We start from the raw sequence: 20,791 nt of genomic DNA on the forward strand, positions 1-20,791 counted from the left end.
CAAGCACAGAATAAGGACTATTGGAAATAATGGGCTAAAAGGAGGGGCCACAGTAAAAATTAAAGGACAGGATAAATTGTGGTTTGGCCTGAATGGTGAGGCTGTGGCCCCCTTGTGTCAAAATTATAAATATGCACTAACTATGATATACTGTTTCTTAGGATGAGAGGAGGCTTTCCCTGTGGTGAAGGGAGATGCAAGCTCTGTAGCTAAGATTCTGCTGAGAGAATTTATCACGAAGTATGGGATTCCATAGTAAATTGACAGTGATCAGGGAACACATTTTGTAAATTACATACGGCTCGATACTGTAAGGCCGCGGTAGAAACAGTGCGGCAGTGTCAGGCGCACCCTTCCTCCCCGCACGCACAGTTCTCTTGACCTAGCGCCTGATACTCTCTTCTAATTGCATGCAAATGCATGCCGCGGCTGTGAAGCGTTAGGGAAAGGTTATGCCCGCGCAACCCATTTTACTGTATAGGCGCTTAATACAGCGCTTATACAGTAACCTGGGTGCACTGGTACCTGTCATTTCAAATGACATTTGAAATGACAGGCACCAGGAAGTGTAAAAAACAAAATTTTTAAATACCTGTCGGAGGGCCGCGTGGGTCCAGGCGGCTGGCGGGATCCGGGGGGTCGCGTGTTAAATCTAGGCCGTGGGCGGGTGGGCGCCTGTTCCAGGCGGCGGCGGCGGGGGCGGGTGGACGCGCGTTAGTTTCAGACGGCCGGCGGCGGGAGCCAGGGGGCGGGTGGTCGCGTGTTAAATCTAGGCCGGGTCGCACAGACGCGCATTCATCCAGGCGGAGGAGCTGGCGGCGAAAGCAGCCGGCTTCTCCGCCTGGATGAGTGAATGAATGCGCGCCTGTGCGACCCCTGCGATTCGGCGCTCAAGGCAGTCACATGCCGTGACGTCGGGCGTCGTGACGTCACGCCTTGAGCGCCGAATCGCAGGGGTCGCACAGGCGCGCATTCATCCAGGCGGAGGAGCGCATTCATCCAGGCGGAGGAGCCGGCGGCGAAAGCCGCCAGCTCCTCCGCCTGGATGAATGCGCGTCTGTGCGACCCGGCCTAGATTTAACACGCGACCACCCGCCCCCCAGCCGTCTGAAACTAACGCGCGTCCACCCGCCCCCGCCGCCTGGAACAGGCGCCCACCCGCCCGCGGCCTAGATTTAACACTCGACCACCCGCCCCCGGCTCCCGCCGCCGGGACCCACGCGGTCCTCCGACAGGTATTTAAAAATTTTTATTTTTTTTTCTGACAGGTTTTATGTGTCCCACAGCATTACATTTTCTCGATCATCTCTGTATCGCTTTTTTTTTAATTGTGTTTTATTGTTTTTGAGTATCTTAAGCGGTGTCGATGGATTTGTTACTAGACTCACAGTCCTAACACCTACTAGGGGGAGGCGGTAAACTAACACGTTAAGGCCGCGGCAAAACAGCGGGTTACTAAGGAGATAATATCAGCGCCCGTTACAGTATCGGAGGGGAATAGCTAATTCCTTCATTATACAGCTAATTTGTTCATTTACACATCATATACATGCTGCGTGCGGAAAGGGTTATGTGTCTATTTTACGAAGTGCTAAGGACGCGTGAAACTGGAGACTGTATCGCTGGATCGCCTTACTCGTCTGTATTGTGCGCTCCCAGCACGTTACAGACGGGGAATCTTTAACCGCACGTTACTGTATCGACCTGATAGTAGTCTCATTAAGTAAGGCACTGGGTATATCCCTCAGGTTTTACACCCCTTACAGACCACAGGCCTTTGCTCTTATTGAGAATTTCAAGGGCAGATTAAAAACTAAGTTGGGTATTATAATGGCTACAACAAAATTCACCTGGATATGGGCTCTCCCCTTGGCATTAATGCCCTTGAGGGCATCGCCTCATTCAAACACAGGACTCACTCCATTTGAAATAGTCATTGGTATTGGCCCAATTCCAAAACCTTCCACTTCTCTCATATTTTCTCAGGAGGAGTTTGGCGGTGTGGCGCTTTATGTCCGGGATGGCATAGAGTCTAACAGGATAAACATCCTGCATGAGACTAAATACAAAATTGAATCTTTATGGGTAGAAATCCCTTGTGTATCAGGGAAGACTACAGTGATAGGGGTATACTACCGTCCACCTGGTCAAGATGGTGAGATGGACAGTGAAATGCTAAGAGAAATTAGGGAAGCTAACCAAATTGGTAGTGCAGTAATAATGGGAGACTTCAATTACCCCAATATAGACTGGGTAAATGTATCATCGGGTCACGCTGGAGAGATAACGTTCCTGGATGGAATAAATGATAGCTTTATGGAGCAATTGGTTCAGGAACCGACGAGAGAGGGAGCAATTTTAGATCTAATTCTCAGTGGAGCACAGGACTTGGTGAGAGAGGTAACGGTGGTGGGGCCACTTGGCAATAGTGATCATAATATGATCAAATTTGATTTAATGACTGGAAAAGGAACAGTGTGCAAATCCAAGGCTCTCGTGCTAAACTTTCAAAAGGGAAACTTTGATAAAATGAGAAAAATTGTTAGAAAAAAACTGAAAGGAGCAGCTACAAAAGTAAAAAATGTCCAAGAGGCGTGGTCATTGTTAAAAAATACCATTCTAGAAGCACAGTCCAGATGTATTCCACACATTAAGAAAGGTGGAAAGAAGGCAAAACGATTACTGGCATGGTTAAAAGGGGAGGTGAAAGAAGCTATTTTAGCCAAAAGATCTTCATTCAAAAATTGGAAGAAGGATCCAACAGAAGAAAATAGGATAAAGCATAAACATTGGCAAGTTAAATGTAAGACATTGATAAGACAGGCTAAGAGAGAATTTGAAAAGAAGTTGGCTGTAGAGGCAAAAACTCACAGTAAAAACTTTTTTAAATATATCCGAAGCAGAAAGCCTGTGAGGGAGTCAGTTGGACCGTTAGATGATCGAGGGGTTAAAGGGGCACTTAGAGAAGATAAGGCCATCGCGGAAAGATTAAATGATTTCTTTGCTTCGGTGTTTACTGAAGAGGATGTTGGGGAGGTACCCGTAATGGAGAAGGTTTTCATGGGTAATGATTCAGATGGACTGAATCAAATCACGGTGAACCTAGAAGATGTGGTAGGCCTGATTGACAAACTGAAGAGTAGTAAATCACCTGGACCGGATGGTATACACCCCAGAGTTCTGAAGGAACTAAAAAATGAAATTTCAGACCTATTGGTAAAAATTGGTAACTTATCATTAAAATCATCCATTGTACCTGAAGACTGGAGGATAGCAAATGTAACCCCAATATTTAAAAAGGGCTCCAGGGGCGATCCGGGAAACTACAGACCGGTTAGCCTGACTTCAGTGCCAGGAAAAATAGTGGAAAGTGTTCTAAACATCAAAATCACAGAACATATAGAAAGACATGGTTTAATGGAACAAAGTCAGCATGGCTTTACCCAGGGCAAGTCTTGCCTCACAAATCTGCTTCACTTTTTTGAAGGAGTTAATAAACATGTGGATAAAGGTGAACCGGTAGATATAGTATACTTGGATTTTCAGAAGGCGTTTGACAAAGTTCCTCATGAGAGGCTTCTAGGAAAAGTAAAAAGTCATGGGATAGGTGGTGATGTCCTTTCGTGGATTGCAAACTGGCTAAAAGACAGGAAACAGAGAGTAGGATTAAATGGGCAATTTTCTCAGTGGAAGGGAGTGGACAGTGGAGTGCCTCAGGGATCTGTATTGGGACCCTTACTGTTCAATATATTTATAAATGATCTGGAAAGAAATACGACGAGTGAGATAATCAAATTTGCAGATGACACAAAATTGTGCAGAGTAGTTAAATCACAAGCAGATTGTGATAAATTGCAGGAAGACCTTGTGAGACTGGAAAATTGGGCATCCAAATGGCAGATGAAATTTAATGTGGATAAGTGCAAGGTGATGCATATAGGGAAAAATAACCCATGCTATAATTACACGATGTTGGGTTCCATATTAGGTGCTACAACCCAAGAAAGAGATCTAGGTGTCATAGTGGATAACACATTGAAATCGTCGGTTCAGTGTGCTGCGGCAGTCAAAAAAGCAAACAGAATGTTGGGAATTATTAGAAAAGGAATGATGAATAAAACGGAAAATGTCATAATGCCTCTGTATCGCTCCATGGTGAGACCGCACCTTGAATACTGTGTACAATTCTGGTCGCCGCATCTCAAAAAAGATATAATTGCGATGGAGAAGGTACAGAGAAGGGCTACCAAAATGATAAGGGGAATGGAACAACTCCCCTATGAGAAAAGACTAAAGAGGTTAGGACTTTTCAGCTTTGAGAAGAGACGACTGAGGGGGGATATGATAGAGGTGTTTAAAATCATGAGAGGTCTAGAACGGGTAGATGTGAATCGGTTATTTACTCTTTCGGATAGTAGAAGGACTAGGGGACACTCCATGAAGTTAGCATGGGGCACATTTAAAACTAATCGGAGAAAGTTCTTTTTTACTCAACGCACAATTAAACTCTGGAATTTGTTGCCAGAGAATGTGGTTCGTGCAGTTAGTATAGCTGTGTTTAAAAAAGGATTGGATAGGTTCTTGGAGGAGAAGTCCATTACCTGCTATTAAGTTCACTTAGAGAATAGCCACTGCCATTAGCAATGGTTACATGGAATAGACTTAGTTTTTGGGTACTTGCCAGGTTCTTATGGCCTGGATTGGACACTGTTGGAAACAGGATGCTGGGCTTGATGGACCCTTGGTCTGACCCAGTATGGCATTTTCTTATGTTCTTATTTTATGCGCGGGCGTAGATTTGTGGAAATCTCATCTGAGGGACATGTTCTACAGGAGAGGGTGGTGGATGCCTGGAATGCCCTTCCAAAGGAAGTGGTGAAGACCAGAACTGTGAAGGACTTCAAAGGGGCGTGGGATAAACACTGTGGATCCATAAAATCAAGAGGCCGTCAATAAAGAGTGGGTGGCTCGCCAGAATGACGGCTACTGCCTGGAGATAATACCCTTATTCAATAAACATACACATGGTTACTGTGACTCCAACATCACTCTAAGCTACAACAGCAAGAGGAAATGTGGAAAAAAGGATTCGCACTCACAAAGTGGGGAGTAGCTGGCTTGTTACGGCGGTTACTACCCCAAACCAAATAAGCCTGATACTTCACTTTCAATGCATATCCAGCATAGCTCTCTGCTTCAACGGTAGGGGAGAAGAAAAACTGATACTTCACGCATAGCTCTCTGCTTCAACGGCAGGGGAGAAGAAAAACTGATACTTCACGCATATCCAGCATAGCTCTCTGCTTCAACGGCAGGGGAGAAGAAAAACTGATACTTCACGCATATCCAGCATAGCTCTCTGCTTCAACGGCAGGGGAGAAGAAAAAAGGATTCGCACTCACAAAGCGGGGAGTAGCTGGCTTGTTACGGCGGTTACTACCCCAAACCAAATAAGCCTGATACTTCACTTTCAATGCATATCCTGCTTCAACCGCAGGGGAGAAGAAAAACTGATACTTCACGCATATCCAGCATAGCTCTCTGCTTCAACGGCAGGGGAGAAGAAAAACTGATACTACACGCATATCCAGCATAGCTCCCTGCTTCAACGGCAGGGGAGAAGAAAAACAACCAATAAGGGCTGAATAACACAGTCTGGGTAAAACAAATAAACATGGGTGTAGCTTGCTTATTGCGGCGGTTACTACCCCTTCTACCCCTAACTAATCAAGCTTGATATTTCACTTGGTTGCAGCTCCATCACTGCTCTCTACATTAATGGTGGGGGTGGAAGAGAAATAGAACCAAAGAGCTAAGAGAAACAGATAAGTATGAGAAAAAAATGTGAAGCTTGCTGGGCAGACTGGATGGGCCGTTTGGTCTTCTTCTGCCGTCATTTCTATGTTTCTATGATATGGGCACAACCTCAGATGTACTAGTTATTATACTCATGATGAGTACACCCTTTCCCCTATGTTCCTGCTTGCCAAAGCTTACATCAAAGCACATGGCTGCTTGATGTTAGGCCTTCCTGTTGTCATTGGAGGAAACATTTCAAAAATTTACTTTGCCACCTCTGAGGTAAGATGAAATGACAGCATATTATCTGTTTATAACATTTCAGGACTATTTCCTTTAACACTACCGCTCAGTTTTCCTTCAGATACATTTTACCATTATTATCTCTGGATAAGCATCACTGGAATTGGTTCACTTCTAGGAGGAAAAGGTGGTCCTTATTTGACTTCCAGTTGGAAAGTGATCTCTTTCATTGTATTTTAAGAACCTTTTTCCTGGTTTGGGAGTTTTTGAACGTGAAAGTACTTTAAAAAAATCTTTGTGCCACTGTGGAAATCACGATGAATAAAACAATGAAGATTATGGGACTAATGCAACAAGAAATTCTTTTTTAAAGAAATAGTTTTAGATAATGTTATGGCATTAGATATGTTACTTGCTGACAAAGGAGGGATTTGCCAATTTATTAATTCTTCTTGCTGTTCTTATATCAATAATGTTGGAAGTATAAGAAATCACATGCAGGCCATAGATACATTACTATCACTTCTCACTCACTTTACTGACACAGAAAACCCCTCCTGGGACTTCTTGGGTTTGGGGAATATACTGGGAATTTGGGTCAAAGGTTACTATTGATACTTATTACCGTAATAGCATTTCTTCTCATATTGTCGGGCAAATTTTAAATCGCCCGCACGCGTAAAATACAATGGTTACGCGGCTGCTGGGCATTGTGCGATCTGTACACATTTTAGAAGGGGTCCAGCCATGCACGTAACCCTCATTACATGCACAAGAGCTGGGCCGAAGAAAAGGGGCGGTCCAGGGGGGGCGGGGCTTGAGGCACCGGTACAGCGGCCATTTGCCACTGTGCTGGCACATGCAACTTACGCCACTTCAGGAGCTGGCATAAGTTCTGAAATAAAGAAAAAAAAAGTAGGCAGTTTTCAGGGGTTGGGGAGTACAGGGAAGAGGGATGGAGTATGGGCAGCGGGGTAAGGAAGTTCCTCATTAATTGGAGCAGAACTGGGGAAGGCCGCAATGCGTCGCCGCGTGAATTTTAAAGTATTTCATCCCCCCTTGCATGCGCCGGGCTGGATTTTATAACAAGCGCACACCGGCGCATGCATGTTATAAAATCGTGCATCCATCTGCGAGCGACAGGTAGCACGCACACATGGACGCACATGTATATTAATACTATGTAAAAGAAGCATCTCTACAATAATTCTTTCAGCAACTCTCGCAGTGCCCAAGGACACCTCCTTAAATGAAGAATTTGATATATTATGTGCTATGAGTCAGCATATATTGAAAGCCCCTTAGTCTGGACCTCATCCCGCTGTTCTGGACCTCAAGGATGGACTGAAATAGTTAAAATGCTTTACATCTTTTTCAATAAAGAAATTCACAGTGAAATAAATTGCTGGTTTAAACTACTGCACTATAAGGTTCCAGAAACAGCTTGAGTTGTCTGGTACAAGATAAGGATAGACAAATGTTTCATTGCTTCCCTTGGGGCCGATGCAATAAAATTTGCGGAAAGCGAGCGCTGACTTTTCATCGCTCATTTTCCTAGTGCACGAATGGGCCCACAAGGGGGGTGCCATGCAATAAACAAATTAGGGGGTCGCGCTAGCAAGGAGGCGCTAGGGTTGCTAGAACGACCTTAGTGCCTCCTTGCCAGCATGACCCTGCGATTACTGGCGGCCTGCCGGTTATGAACACCAATGCAGATAAACTCGGCGTCGGTTTTCATTCTTGCAGCTGGCCGGTTATGAAAACCGCACCGAGCATATCGGCGTCGGTCTTCAAAGCGGCCGGCAGAGTTGTTTTTTTCTTTTAACTTAAAAAAAAAAAGTACAGAAAAGCAGTTTTTTCTGCTTTTCTGTACTGTTTTTCAGGGTGCTCACCTCGCACATTTATTTTTTTGCATTTGGAGTGAATGAGTAATAGCCTCATTCACATGCATTTGCATGTGATGAGCGCTAACTCATTCACTCTGCATCGGACGCATGTTAAATAGGCGCTAATCCCCCTATTGCATTAGGGGTGGATTAGCGCCTATTTATCCCGCGTCCCACAGCAGCATCGGCCCCCTTGTGATTAAAAAGGGAGGGTGTAAATGTAATCTCCCTCAGGATGCTTCCAAGGTTAAATTAGCTTTCCCGGATCAGTTAGGAATGCAATTGTCCACCTTGTAATCTTAAATTAAAAAGTGTTTATCGTAACTTATTGAAAGAAAATGTATTTAAGTATGGTGTTACGGTCCCGGTTGCCGCGTTAGCGACCGGGTCCTTACCTCCTCAGCGGGGTCCGGGGTCCTGCCGCGAGCCGCGGGATCAGGGGCCGGCCTGGCCGCATGGCGACGGCCTCGCCTCGTGGGAGACGCCGACTACGCCGCCAGCCCCGCGGATGACTCCTCCTCCGAAGGGGAACGCGCGCGTGCGCGAGGGTCGGGCTTTTGACGGTCCAGCACCCGGATGTGCTGAACCGCCCCCTGGCTGACGTCAGCACCGGCGGGGAATTTAAGTCGGCACCAGCCCTTCCTGCTTTGCCTTGCAACGCGGTCACTCCTTGAGGATTAGTTGCTGTTCCAGGTGCTCCTGTTCCTGCTTGCCAGTTTCAGCGTTCCTGTATCAGATTCCTGCTGCCTGCCTCGACCACAGATTGTCTTCTCGCTTCTGATCCCTGCTGCCTGCCTGGACCACGGATTGTCTTCTCGCTTCTGACTCCAGCTGCCTGCCTTGTCCACGGTTCGTCTTCACCCTTTCTTCTGCCTCTAGTTCTGTTCCGGGATTTCTTCCACGCCAGCCTCTCTCCTAAGTCCCAGCGGTCCGGGTCCCTACGGGCTCCTCCTGGGGGGACCTCGGACTTCCAGGGCGAAGTCACCTAAGTCCTAGCGACCCGGGCGTTTACAGCTCCTCTGGGGGCGTCACGGGTTTCCAGGTGAAGATCGGTCTTTGGCTGTGCGTATCTGCCTCCCGATCGCTTCCCAACGACGGTCGGCCTAAGGACCCACTTCCTGATCTTAACAGTTTGCAAGGCCATGGATCCGGCAGACCTCGCCTGCCTACAGGCCATCCCGGGCCTGGCCCAGCGTCTGGTTCAACAACAACAGGTGTTAGACTCCCTGGCTGCCACCGTGGAACGGTTGGCTGCGCGCATGGATGCCGAACCTCACGCACCAGTTCCTGTACCTGCACCCGCACCGGTACCAGTGGTGACACTCCATTCGCCTACGCAGCTTCCGGCTCCATCCCGTTACTCTGGGGATTCCAAGGCTTGCCGCGGTTTTTTAAACCAATGCTTTGTGCGATTTGCTCTCCTGCCCAATCAGTTCCCATCGGATGGCGTCAAGGTGGCTTATATCTTTTCGCTGCTAGATGGGCGGGCACTGAATTGGGCATCTCCTATGTGGGAGAAGAATGATCCGGCGTTGAGTGATTTGAACCGATTCGTGAAGGATTTCAAGTCAGCCTTTGATGAACCTGCACGTCAGACTTCTGCGACCTTAGAGCTGCTCCAGCTCCGGCAGGGAACGCGGACCCTTGCAGATTACGCTTTGGAGTTTCGCACGCTCGCCCTGGAAGTAGGCTGGCAAGACGATGCTCTCCGAGGCGTGTTCCTGGAGGGTTTATCAGCCAGGATTAAGGACGAGTTGGCAGCCCGCGACCTCCCGGAGGACCTTGACTCCCTCATCGATTTGGCAGGGCGCATTGATCGGCGCCTTCAACAAAGAGCTAAGGAGGGGCGTCCTCCTCGACGATTGGTCTCCTTGTCTTCTGTGCCAACCAGGCCAGCGAATTCGGGGTCTCGTGGTACCAACGCTCCGGCTGAGACCTCCACTGAGGAACCCATGCAGCTGGGGAGGTCATCCTTGTCACCCGAAGAGAGGCAGCGCCGTCGCGATCTGAGGCTGTGCCTGTACTGTGGCGGTAAGGGTCACTTCCTCGCACAGTGCAAAGAACGGGCAAAAAACTCTCGCGCCTAGGTATAAGAGAGGAGTGTTCCCTAGGCTGTCTCAATGCAGCTCCTCAATGTACTGTACCGGTAACTTTGAAATATCCCGGTGGTTCTTTCCAGACGCAAGCCCTCGTCGACTCTGGGGCTGGAGGGAACTTTATTACGAAGGACTTGGTGCAACAGCTACAGCTCGCCACGCAACTTCGGGAACCCTCCTTAAGGGTTACTTCAATCCAGGGTACACCCCTGTCCGGCAGCATTACCACCATTACCGCACCACTTACCCTCCAGACTGGCTTGTTTCACACCGAGACGATTTCATTTTTGATTCTGGAAAAATCGGTACATCCTGTGGTCCTTGGATTACCCTGGCTCCAGCAACACTCCCCTGAAATCCGCTGGAAGGACTTTCAAATTACCCGGTGGAGTTCCAAATGTTTCCGCTCCTGCATCCAACCTAAGAAGGGGCAACAGATTCCGCTGGCTCTTACCGGTCCATTATTACCGGCTCCGTATGCAGACTTCGCGGATGTTTTTTCCAAAGAGAAGGCGGAACTGTTACCACAGCATCGCCCCTTTGATTGTGCGATAGAACTGCTTCCAGGCTCCACTCCTCCTCGGGGAAGAGTATATCCCTTGTCTCAGCCCGAGACCCAGGCTGTCGGACTATATCACTGAGAACCTCGCTAAGGGGTTCATCCGGCCTTTGAAGTCTCCCGCAGGGGCGGGTTTCTTTTTTGTTGCAAAAAAGGATGGTTCCTTGAGGCCGTGTATAGATTACCGTGGGCTCAATGCCATCACTAGGAAGAATCGCTACCCGCTTCCTTTAATTCCTGAATTATTAGACAGACTCCAAGGAGCCCGAGTTTTCACTAAACTAGACCTCCGTGGGGCTTACAATTTGGTTCGTATCCGTCCCGGGGATGAATGGAAGACTGCTTTCAACACCCGGGACGGGCATTAGGAATATTTAGTGATGCCATTCGGGCTGTGCAATGCCCCCGCTGTGTTTCAACACTTAATGAACGAGATTCTTCGGGAATTACTGCACACATGCGTAATTGTGTATTTGGATGACGTCCTCATTCACTCTCCAGACCTGACCTCCCACCGACAACACGTTCGACAAGTGCTCCAGATCTTGCGGGATCATCATTTATATGCAAAATTTGAGAAATGTCTCTTTGAACAAGAGTCTTTGCCCTTTTTAGGGTATATTGTCTCAGCAACCGGATTTCGTATGGATCCCAGCAAAGTGTCCACCATCAGGAAATGGCCCCGTCCGGTGGGATTGAAGGCTCTGCAACGCTTCCTAGGATTTGCAAACTTCTATAGACACTTTATTCCTCACTATTCCCGATTGGTGGCACCACTAACCGCCCTGACCAGGAAGGGCGCAGACATTCGAGTATGGCCTAAAGAGGCTTGTAAAGCCTTTGAAGAATTAAAAGAGGCATTCCTCCAGGACACCTGTTTACGACATCCGGACCCGACACGGCCTTTCTTTGTCGAGGTAGACGCCTCTAATATAGCCGTGGGGGCAGTCCTATCTCAGAACTCTAGTTCCGGACATCTACTACCCTGCTCCTATTTCTCCAAGAAGTTTACCCCAGCTGAAGGCAACTACGGAATAGGAGATAAGGAGTTGCTAGCGATTAAACTGGCGCTGGAAGAGTGGAGACAGTGGCTGGAGGGGTCTCGTCACCCTGTAACCATTTACACGGATCATAAAAATTTAGAGTTCCTGAATCAAGCCCAGCGACTTAATCCCAGACAAGCACGTTGGTCACTTTTCTTTAACCGGTTCGATTTCGTCTTGAAATATCGTCCAGCCTCGAAGAACGTCCGGGCGGATGCCCTGTCCCGTTACGAAGTGCGGGAGGAAAGAGAAGATTCCCCTCAACACATCATTGATCCTGCCAAGATCCAAGTCGCCAGTACCACAGTGTCTGCTCTAGGGCGAGTAGTGGTTTCTCGCAGAGATTGCAAGAGAGTCCTCGCCTGGGCTCACGATTCCCTCTCCGGGGGTCACGCCGGAAGAGAAAGGACACTCAATCTTCTTAACCGCTACTACTGGTGGCCCAAGATACGACAAGATGTACGCCTGTATGTAGATTCATGTCCGGTCTGTGCAAGACAGAAACCTCCTAGTGGCCGACCTTGGGGCCTTCTACAGCCACTACCCATACCCACTGAACCGTGGACCCACATCGCCACGGATTTTGTAGTGGACCTGCCGCCATCTGAGGTTAATTCGTGATATGGGTCACCGTGGATCGCTTTTCTAAAATGGTTCATTTGGTACCGCTGCCCAAACTGCCTTCGGCGCCTGAACTAGCCATCCTATTCACGCAACACATCTTTCGGGCCCATGGTCTTCCGCAATGCATAGTATCCGACAGAGGTCCGCAATTTACTGCCCGTTTCTGGCGTGCCCTCTGCAAGAAGTTTGGGGTACAGCTAAATTTGTCCACTGCATTTCATCCTCAGAGTAATGGACAAACTGAGCGCATGAATCGGTCATTGAAAACTTTCCTTCGAAGCTTCATCTCCGAGAAAGGGACTAACTGGGTTCCCCTTCTTCCCTGGGCCGAGTTCGCCTATAATAACCATACCCATTCGGTTACTGGACAAACACCTTTTCAGATAGTGTTTGGTCGCCATCCGAGACCTCCAGTACCTGTTCCAATTACCGTTCCTTCACCAGCTGCACTGACAGTAGCCCAGCAGATCCATCGTCTCTGGAAAATAATACAACAAAGACTTTCCACTGCCGCGGAGAGAGCTCAACGAAGCGCCAATCGCTACTGACGTCCAGCACCAGTGTTTCTACCGGGTACCAAGGTATGGTTAGGTACCAGAAATCTCCAGCTACCTAACCGATCTCGTAAGTTGGCACCTAGATACTGTGTTCCACGTTTCCCTGTTGAAGCCTGTGGTGCTCTCACGGTTCCATCGACCAACTACTGATGCACTATCTTCTTCTTCTACTGGAGAGCTCACGTATCAAGTACGGGAAGTACTGGACGTACGCTTCCACGCCCGTCGATGGGAGTATCTTTTGGCTTGGGAGGGTTGCGGCCCTGAGGAGAATTCTTGGGAGCCGGCTCGGAATATCTTGGACAAATCACTGCTAACTCAATTCCATCAGGACAATCCCGGAAAGCCAGGCCCTCTGCGGAGGGGGCGTAAGGGAGGGGGTACTGTTACGGTCCCGGTCACCGCGTTAGCGACCGGGTCCTTACCTCCTCAGCGGGGTCTGGGGTCCTGCCGCGAGCCACGGGATCCGGGGCCGGCCTGGCCGCATGGCGACGGCCTGGCCTCGTGGGAGACGCCGACTACGCCGCCGAGCCCAGCGGATGACTCCTCTCCCGAAGGGGAACGCGCGCGCGAGGGTCGGGCTTTTGACGGTCCAGCACCCGGATGTGCTGAACCGCCCCCTGGCTGACGTCAGCACCGGCGGGGAATTTAAGTCGGCACCAGCCCTTCCTGCTTTGCCTTGCAACGCGGTCACTCCTTGAGGATTAGTTGCTGTTCCAGGTGCTCCTGTTCCTGCTTGCCAGTTTCAGCGTTCCTGTATCTGATTCCTGCTGCCTGCCTCGACCACGGATTGTCTTCTCGCTTCTGATCCCTGCTGCCTGCCTCGACCACGGATTGTCTTCTCGCTTCTGACTCCAGCTGCCTGCCTTGTCCACGGTTCGTCTTCACCCTTTCTTCTGCCTCTAGTTCTGTTCCAGTTCCGGTCCGGGATTTCTTCCACGCCAGCCTCTCTCCTAAGTCCCAGCGGTCCGGGTCCCTACGGGCTCCTCCTGGGGGGACCTCGGACTTCCAGGGCGAAGTCACCTAAGTCCTAGCGACCCGGGTGTTTACAGCTCCTCTGGGGGCGTCACGGGTTTCCAGGTGAAGATCGGTCTTCGGCTGTGCGTATCTGCCTCCCGATCGCTTCCCAACGACGGTCGGCCTAAGGATCCACTTCCTGATCTTAACATATGGCATATTCTTTGTGAAGGCAAGTCAAACTCACTGAATAGCATCTGGCATAAGTACATAAAATGCATATGTGCTTAAGTACATAAAATATGTATTTATGCATATGTGCATAAGTACATAAAATAAAGCTTTCAGTTGATAAGAACATACAGCCTCTGGGGATTGCTGTGCCTTTGGTAACTTTTTTACATAGCATTGGCTATCTTACAGGATTTTCTTTTTCACCAAAAAGATGTGGTAATCAAACATCTAGCTCTTTGATTAAGTGGATGTTGCATGGTTGTGCCAAGTTTGGAAGCAGGATTCAGGACATGTGGCAGCCCACAACACAATATATTGCAGATATTATGGCCTGTTTTACCTGTAGCTTGTTGTTAGGTCTCAAGAGGTGATTTGCTCTGGGTGGCATTTTTGTTGGCATTTTTTGAAGCTTTTTGGATGGCCAAGTTTTTGACAGGATCTCAGCAAGTTGATGTAAGTTCAGGGATATTGTTTGATCATATAATCCTACAAGTTAGTCAGATCCAACATTAACCTCGCCCTCAACACCTCTAAAACTGAGCTCTTAATCTCGCCCCAAAACATCAACTCCAATTGCCCCACACTCTTCACTCCACCCCCCAATTTTACACAACATGTGATCAACCTGGGAATAACTTTGGACAACCAAATCAACCTAAAAAATTTCATCAAATCTACCATATTCTACCATATTCTTCAAAATTCACACTCTAAAAAAACTGAAACCTTTATTAAACCTCAATGACTTTCGTACAGTCCTGCAATCCAGTATACTATCGAAACATGATTATTGCAATGCCATCATGCTAGACTTTCCCAAAAATACCATACAACCCCTCCAAACGCTCCAAAATGCTGCCTCCCGTATTCTCACCAACACACACAGAAACGACCATATTACCCCTGTACTCAAAGAGTTACATTGGCTCCCTATCACATCCCAGATCCTCTACAAGACCCTTACAGTTATCCATAAATCCCTACACAATCGAAGCATGCTCTGGTTCAATGACTCTCTACTATTAAGACTTAAGACTTTGTTGTTCGAACAAGCCTTCCCATAATTACTCACCTCAGCCTTGGCTCTTATCCGCACCATGAGGACTCTATCCAACTTGATGCCTTCATAGTCCCCCCTATCTAATTTCCCTGCCTTTGCCCTAGTTATACAGTCCCAATTCTCTATACTTTCTGCACCCATTTTATGTTTTCCAGGTTATTCTACCCTGTTCATTGTTTTTATCCAGGTTATTCCACCCTGTTCATTGTAAAACAAGACTTTGTCTCTGTTATTTTTTTGCTGGTTGTAATGTAAACTGAAGTGATAATTAATCTTGTTAATTGAACCTCGGTATATAAAAGTTATAAATAAATAAATAAATATTTCACACCTATAGAAACATACAAATGATGGCAGAAGAAGACCAAACGGCCCATCCAGTCTGCCCAGCAAGCTTTCACACCTTTTTTTTTCTCATACATATCTGTTACTCTTGGCCCTTATTAGTAACTTTTTGGTTCTAGTTTCCTTCCAGCCCCGCCATTGATGTAGAGAGCAGTGCTGGAGCTGCATCTAAGTGAAGTATCTAGTTCAATTGGTTAGGGGTAGTAACTGCTGCAATAAGCAAGCTACTCCCATGCTTATTTGTTTACCCAGCCTGTGCCATTCAGTCCTTGTTGGTTGTTGCCTGAATATAAATCCTCTTTCCCTCTTTCCCCCCTGCCGTTGAAGCAGAGAGCTATGCTGGATATGCATTGAAAGTGAAGTATCAGACTTATTTGGTTTGGGGTAGTAAGCCACTCCCCGGTTTTATGTGAATGCAAATCCTTTTTACCACATTTCCTCTTGCCGTTGAAGCATAGAGCAATGCTGGAGTCGCATTGACAGTGAGTATGTTTATTGAAAAAGGGTATTAATCTCCAGGTAGTAGCTGTCATTCCCACAAGCTACCCCCATGCCTCTTCTCTTTATTCACATCTAGACTTTATGGATCCACAGTATTTATCAGACGCCCCTTTGAAGTCCTTCACAGTTTTGGTTTTCACCACTTCCTCCGGAAGGGCGTTCCAGGCATCCACCACCCTCTCCATGAAGAAATACTTCCTGACATTGGTTCTGAGTCTTCCTCCCTGGAGTTTCAAATTGTGACCCCTGGTTCTGCTGATTTTTTTCCAACGGAAAAGGTTTGTCATTGTCTTTAGATCATTAAAACCTTTCAAGTATCTGAAAGTCTGTATCATATCACCTCTGCTCCTCCTTTCCTCCAGGGTGTACATATTTAGATTCTTCAATCTCTCCTCATAAGTCATTCGATGAAGACCCTCCACCTTTTTGGTCGCCCTTCTCTGGACCACCTCCATCCTGTCTCTGTCCCTTCGGAGATATTGTCTCCAGAACTGAGCACAGTACTCCAGGCGAGGCCTCACCAAGGATCTGTACAAGGAGATAATCCCTTTTCTTACTCGATATTCCTCTCTCTATGCAGCCCAGCATTCTTCTGGCATTAGCTATCGCCTTGTCACATTGTTTCGCCGACTTCAGATCGTTAGACACTATCACTCCAAGGTCTCTCTCCTGCTCCATGCACACCAGCCCTTCACCCCCCATCGAATACAGTTCTTTTGGATTTCCACACCCCATATGCATGACTCTGCACTTCTTGGCATTGAATCTCAGCTGCCATATCTTCGACCACTCTTCCAGCTTCCTTAAATCCCATCTCATTCTCTCCACTCCTTCTGGCGTGTCCACTCTGTTGCAGATCTTAGTTTCATCCGCAAAAAGGCAAACCTTATCTTCTATCCCATCCGCAATGTCGCTCATAAAGATATTGAACAGGACCGGTACCAACACCTCTGCTAAATCCACCTGAAACCAATACTTGGCAACCCTACACACCCCATCACCTAAACTTACCAACCTTTCCTCCATCAAAGGCCGTGTGCTCTCCATTGCTGGTCTTACAATATGGAATACCATGCCCACCGACCGACGCCAAGAGCTCTGCCCGAAGAAATTTAAGCAAAACCTAAAGACCTGGCTTTTCAAGCAGGCTTATACTTGAACCACTCCTCTCATATAAAGCACCTAGTGCATCCCCTACCTCTCCCATGAGACTGGCGAGTAGGATATTGTTGTATTTGTGAAGAAATTATCATTTGTGAAAATAAGGTCAAGAGTGTGACCAGCTTTGTGAGTTGGGTTGTTCATATGTTGAGTGAAGCTGAGGGTGGATAGAATGTCTAACAGGGTTTGGCAATTTTGGGATAGGGGGGAAGATGTCCACATGGAGGTTAAAGTCTCCGAGTATAATTGTGGGTTTTTTGAGGCTGATGTTTGTTATGAAGAATTCAATGAGGGGGGATATGTCTTTGTCAAGAAGTCTGGGAGGGCAGTAGACTATGCATATTGGCAGATTGTCTGAGTCGAAGAGGGTTAATTCATATTACCAAGGGAGTGTGTGTGGGATAAGTTTCTTGGTGAAATGCTTTTTATGATTAGTAGTATACCACCTCCTCTGCGAGATTTCCTAAGAATTGAGAATAGGTCGTAAGAGTTGTTGTTTATTTGGTTTATGATTACATGGTCCGTATTTTTAAACCAGGTTTCGGTCACTGCAATGAAGTCGGGGTTTTTCTCTTGAATAATGTCTGATATAAGCATGAATTTGTTTGTGAGAGATTGAGCATTTATGAGGAAGAACATGAGATAGATCATGCTTTTTAGTGATTTGTTGAGGAGGATCTTGATCAGGTGTCGGTGTCTTTCATGAGGTTTAGTATTAGATGTCAAGGTCATTGTTGTATTTATTTTTTGTATTTGTTGTGGTATTCCTTCTATTTTCCTGGGTCGTGAGGTTGTTTTGTTTGGGAGGTATGTTTGGGATGATAGTTCGTGTGCCATCTAAGAGGTGATTATCTTTGGACATCGTGGAGGGTAGAATAAAAGGTGCAGTTACTATCTTTGCAGGGGAGAGGCAGAGAGGAGGAGAAGAGGATGGACAAAGGAAATGGCTGTAAGTTTTTGTTAGAATGGATTACGGGCTTGATGAGACTGCGGTTTTTGATAAAGTCTCGTGGCACGGGATCTGGTAGGTGGCGGTTAAGACTTCTTCGGGCGGAAAAATTACTCCTTAGAGTCCTTTCTGAAGGGTTGTTTTGAGGAGAAGTCTGAAGGCATCAAAGAGAGCTGTCTCATGATGGTCCTTTAATTCTGCCACCGTCCGTTGAATCTGTTCACCAAACAGATTATCTCCGATACAAGGCAAGTCGGATAACCAGTCTTGTACTTCTGGGCGAAGGTCAGAAGACTTGAGTCAGGCCCACAGTCTTGCCGAATTAGCAGCTGCAGACACTCTGGTAGAAGTGTCAAAAATGTCATAAGATGTTCTAATCTCATGCTTGCCTACCTCAAAACCCTTGTTTACTAGGGTTTGTAATTGTTCTTGAAATTGTTGAGGCAGGGAGTCTAAGAAGTCCTGTATCTGCTTAAAAATGACCCTGTTATATTGGGTCATATAAAGCTGATAGGCGGCAATTCGGGAGATGAGCATGGCCCCTTGGAATACTCGGTGACCAATGTTATCTAGGAACTTCTGTTCCTTTCCAGGAGGAACAGACGAGTGAAGCTTTGACCTCTTCGCCCTCTTTTGTACAGACTCTACCTTGACTGAGTGGTGATCAAGCTGTGATTTTTGAAAACCTGGGGCTGACTGCACCAAATAGGTAGTGTCAGCTTTCCTATATACTGGAGCAATTGATCCAGGATGTTCCCAGTTCTTCTTGAGGAGATCGAGAAGGACCTGATGGATGGGAATAGAGGTGATTACCTTGGGGGCATCCAGGAATTGGAGCAACTCCATCATCTGGTGCCTATCACCCTGTTCCATCTGTAATTGGAAGGGAATTAATTCAGACATTTCCTTCACAAAGTTTATAAAGGAGAGGTCCTCTGGAGGAGAACGCTTCCTATTCTCAGTGGGTGAAGATGGTGAAGGTAAATCATCGGTGTCTGTTGAAGTATCATCACCCCAGGTATCGTAAGGAACTAGAGGGGTATCGTAAGGGATCGTAAGGAACTAGAGGGGGACAGGGTGGTTGGATACCTGAAGGTCCCGTTCTTGGCTCCGAAGGAATCGGAGTAATTACCGGAGGCACCGATGATGGCATCGAAGGCATCGGTGCAGGCATCGATGGATGACTCGGTGGCGCCGACGGACGTATCGGCACCGATGGATGGGTCGTGGCGAGGGACGTATTGGTATGGATGGCTGAGGCAGAACTCCCGATGGAGGGATGCAGAAGGGTGTTTCTCTTCCCGATGATGCTTTAAGTGGGGAGGGCATCGGAACCATCGGAGATCCGGGATCCATCGGTGGAAAAGCAGCCATAAGCGCTTCCATCCTGGATAGCAGTGGTGCCAGCGCTGCCGGAATAGGGTCGATGATCGGTTCCACAGACGGTGCCGGTGTCAGTGCCAGAGGAACCTGAAGACGTTGCATCGCCTTGTTGATGGCCTCCTGAACCATCCAGTCCAGTTCTTCTCGGAGACCTGGAGCAAGCAGCCCCGGCTCCGGAATAGAATAAGGAGGCAGAGGCATAGCCAGAGGGACCACCGTTAAAGGTGGAGTTGTGGCTCCCGATCACCGATCACATAAGGGTTGCCTCAGTGACCCGATCGCAGGACTGGTCGGTGCCTTTCGTGGATTGGGTCTCTTCGACAGCGGCTTGGATGATGGCGAGGTCGATGATTTCGCTCCCTCGATGTCCGAGTCTTACAATGTAGATGGTGATGTTTCTCCCTGTGATCCCCTCAATCCTGAGGGGGAGTGGAGGGTGTCGATGGCTGAGAAGTCGTCAATGGCGGTCGGTCACCGGTCGGTGGTCGATGCTGGCGTGAAGTTGACGGTGCCGGTTCTGACGACGTCTATGCAATGGACGGAGTCGGGGTTTGAGCACAGAAGAGAAGTTCCATCTTCTCCATTCTGGCCTTGTGACCCTTCGGTGTCATTATGGCACATTTGGTGCAAGTCAAGACATCGTGCTCGCGTCCTAGGCACATTACACAGACTTTATGGAGGTCTGTGATAGGCATGGTGCGGGTACAGTCCGGGCACCGACGAAACCCCGACACCATGGCAAAAAATCGAGCCGCGGTAAGGTCGACGGCCAGTAGGCCGCTAGGGCCAAACTTGACGGTAATCGACGGAAAACGGGTAAAAACTTACTGGAGTACCCCGGACTGAGAAAGTTACAGGAGGGACGCCTTTGGGACAATTGAACTTTTAGTAATTCCGTGAGGAAAATTCCTGTCAGGAATATCTTCAGAGCTCCTTTACCGCGAGGCTACTATTGCACGGAAAAAGAAGACTGAAGGGGGTCCCCTGCTGGCTGCAGGGTTAGTGCCATGCTGGGCATGCCCAGTAGGGGCCAGTCAAAGTTCTGGAAACTTTGACAGAAGTTTTCCGTGATTGGGCTCCATCCTGTGATGTCACCCATATGTGAGGACTACCATCCTGCTTGTCCTGTGAGAAAGTAAAAATACAAGTGTTGAGCAGATAAGCACCATTTATTCAGGCAAGGACTAACTTTTCTGGCTAAATGCCAATTTTGCCACTATTTAGGGAATAAGTCTTAAAACTGCTACTTATCTGGCTAAGTAAGGTCTTTTACAAGTGAGCGAATGTTGCAGGGTAGATTTACGCATGTTTATAATAGTGCATAAATATGTTATCTTATAAAATACTATGGTAGATTTGTGTGCAGCATATTCACGAGTAAATAGGTGTGCATA

General features: G+C 47.6%; 1 protein-coding gene across 1 annotated transcript in view; it reads right to left on the minus strand.

The window, feature by feature from the left end:
• Positions 1-20,791, minus strand: part of TSGA10 (testis specific 10) — a 607,624-nt gene that overhangs the window by 98,287 nt on the left and 488,546 nt on the right. The gene's annotated exons all lie outside the window — the stretch shown is intronic.

The sequence above is a fragment of the Rhinatrema bivittatum genome, chromosome 5 (assembly GCF_901001135.1).
Source record: "Rhinatrema bivittatum chromosome 5, aRhiBiv1.1, whole genome shotgun sequence".
Classification (NCBI taxonomy): domain Eukaryota; kingdom Metazoa; phylum Chordata; class Amphibia; order Gymnophiona; family Rhinatrematidae; genus Rhinatrema; species Rhinatrema bivittatum.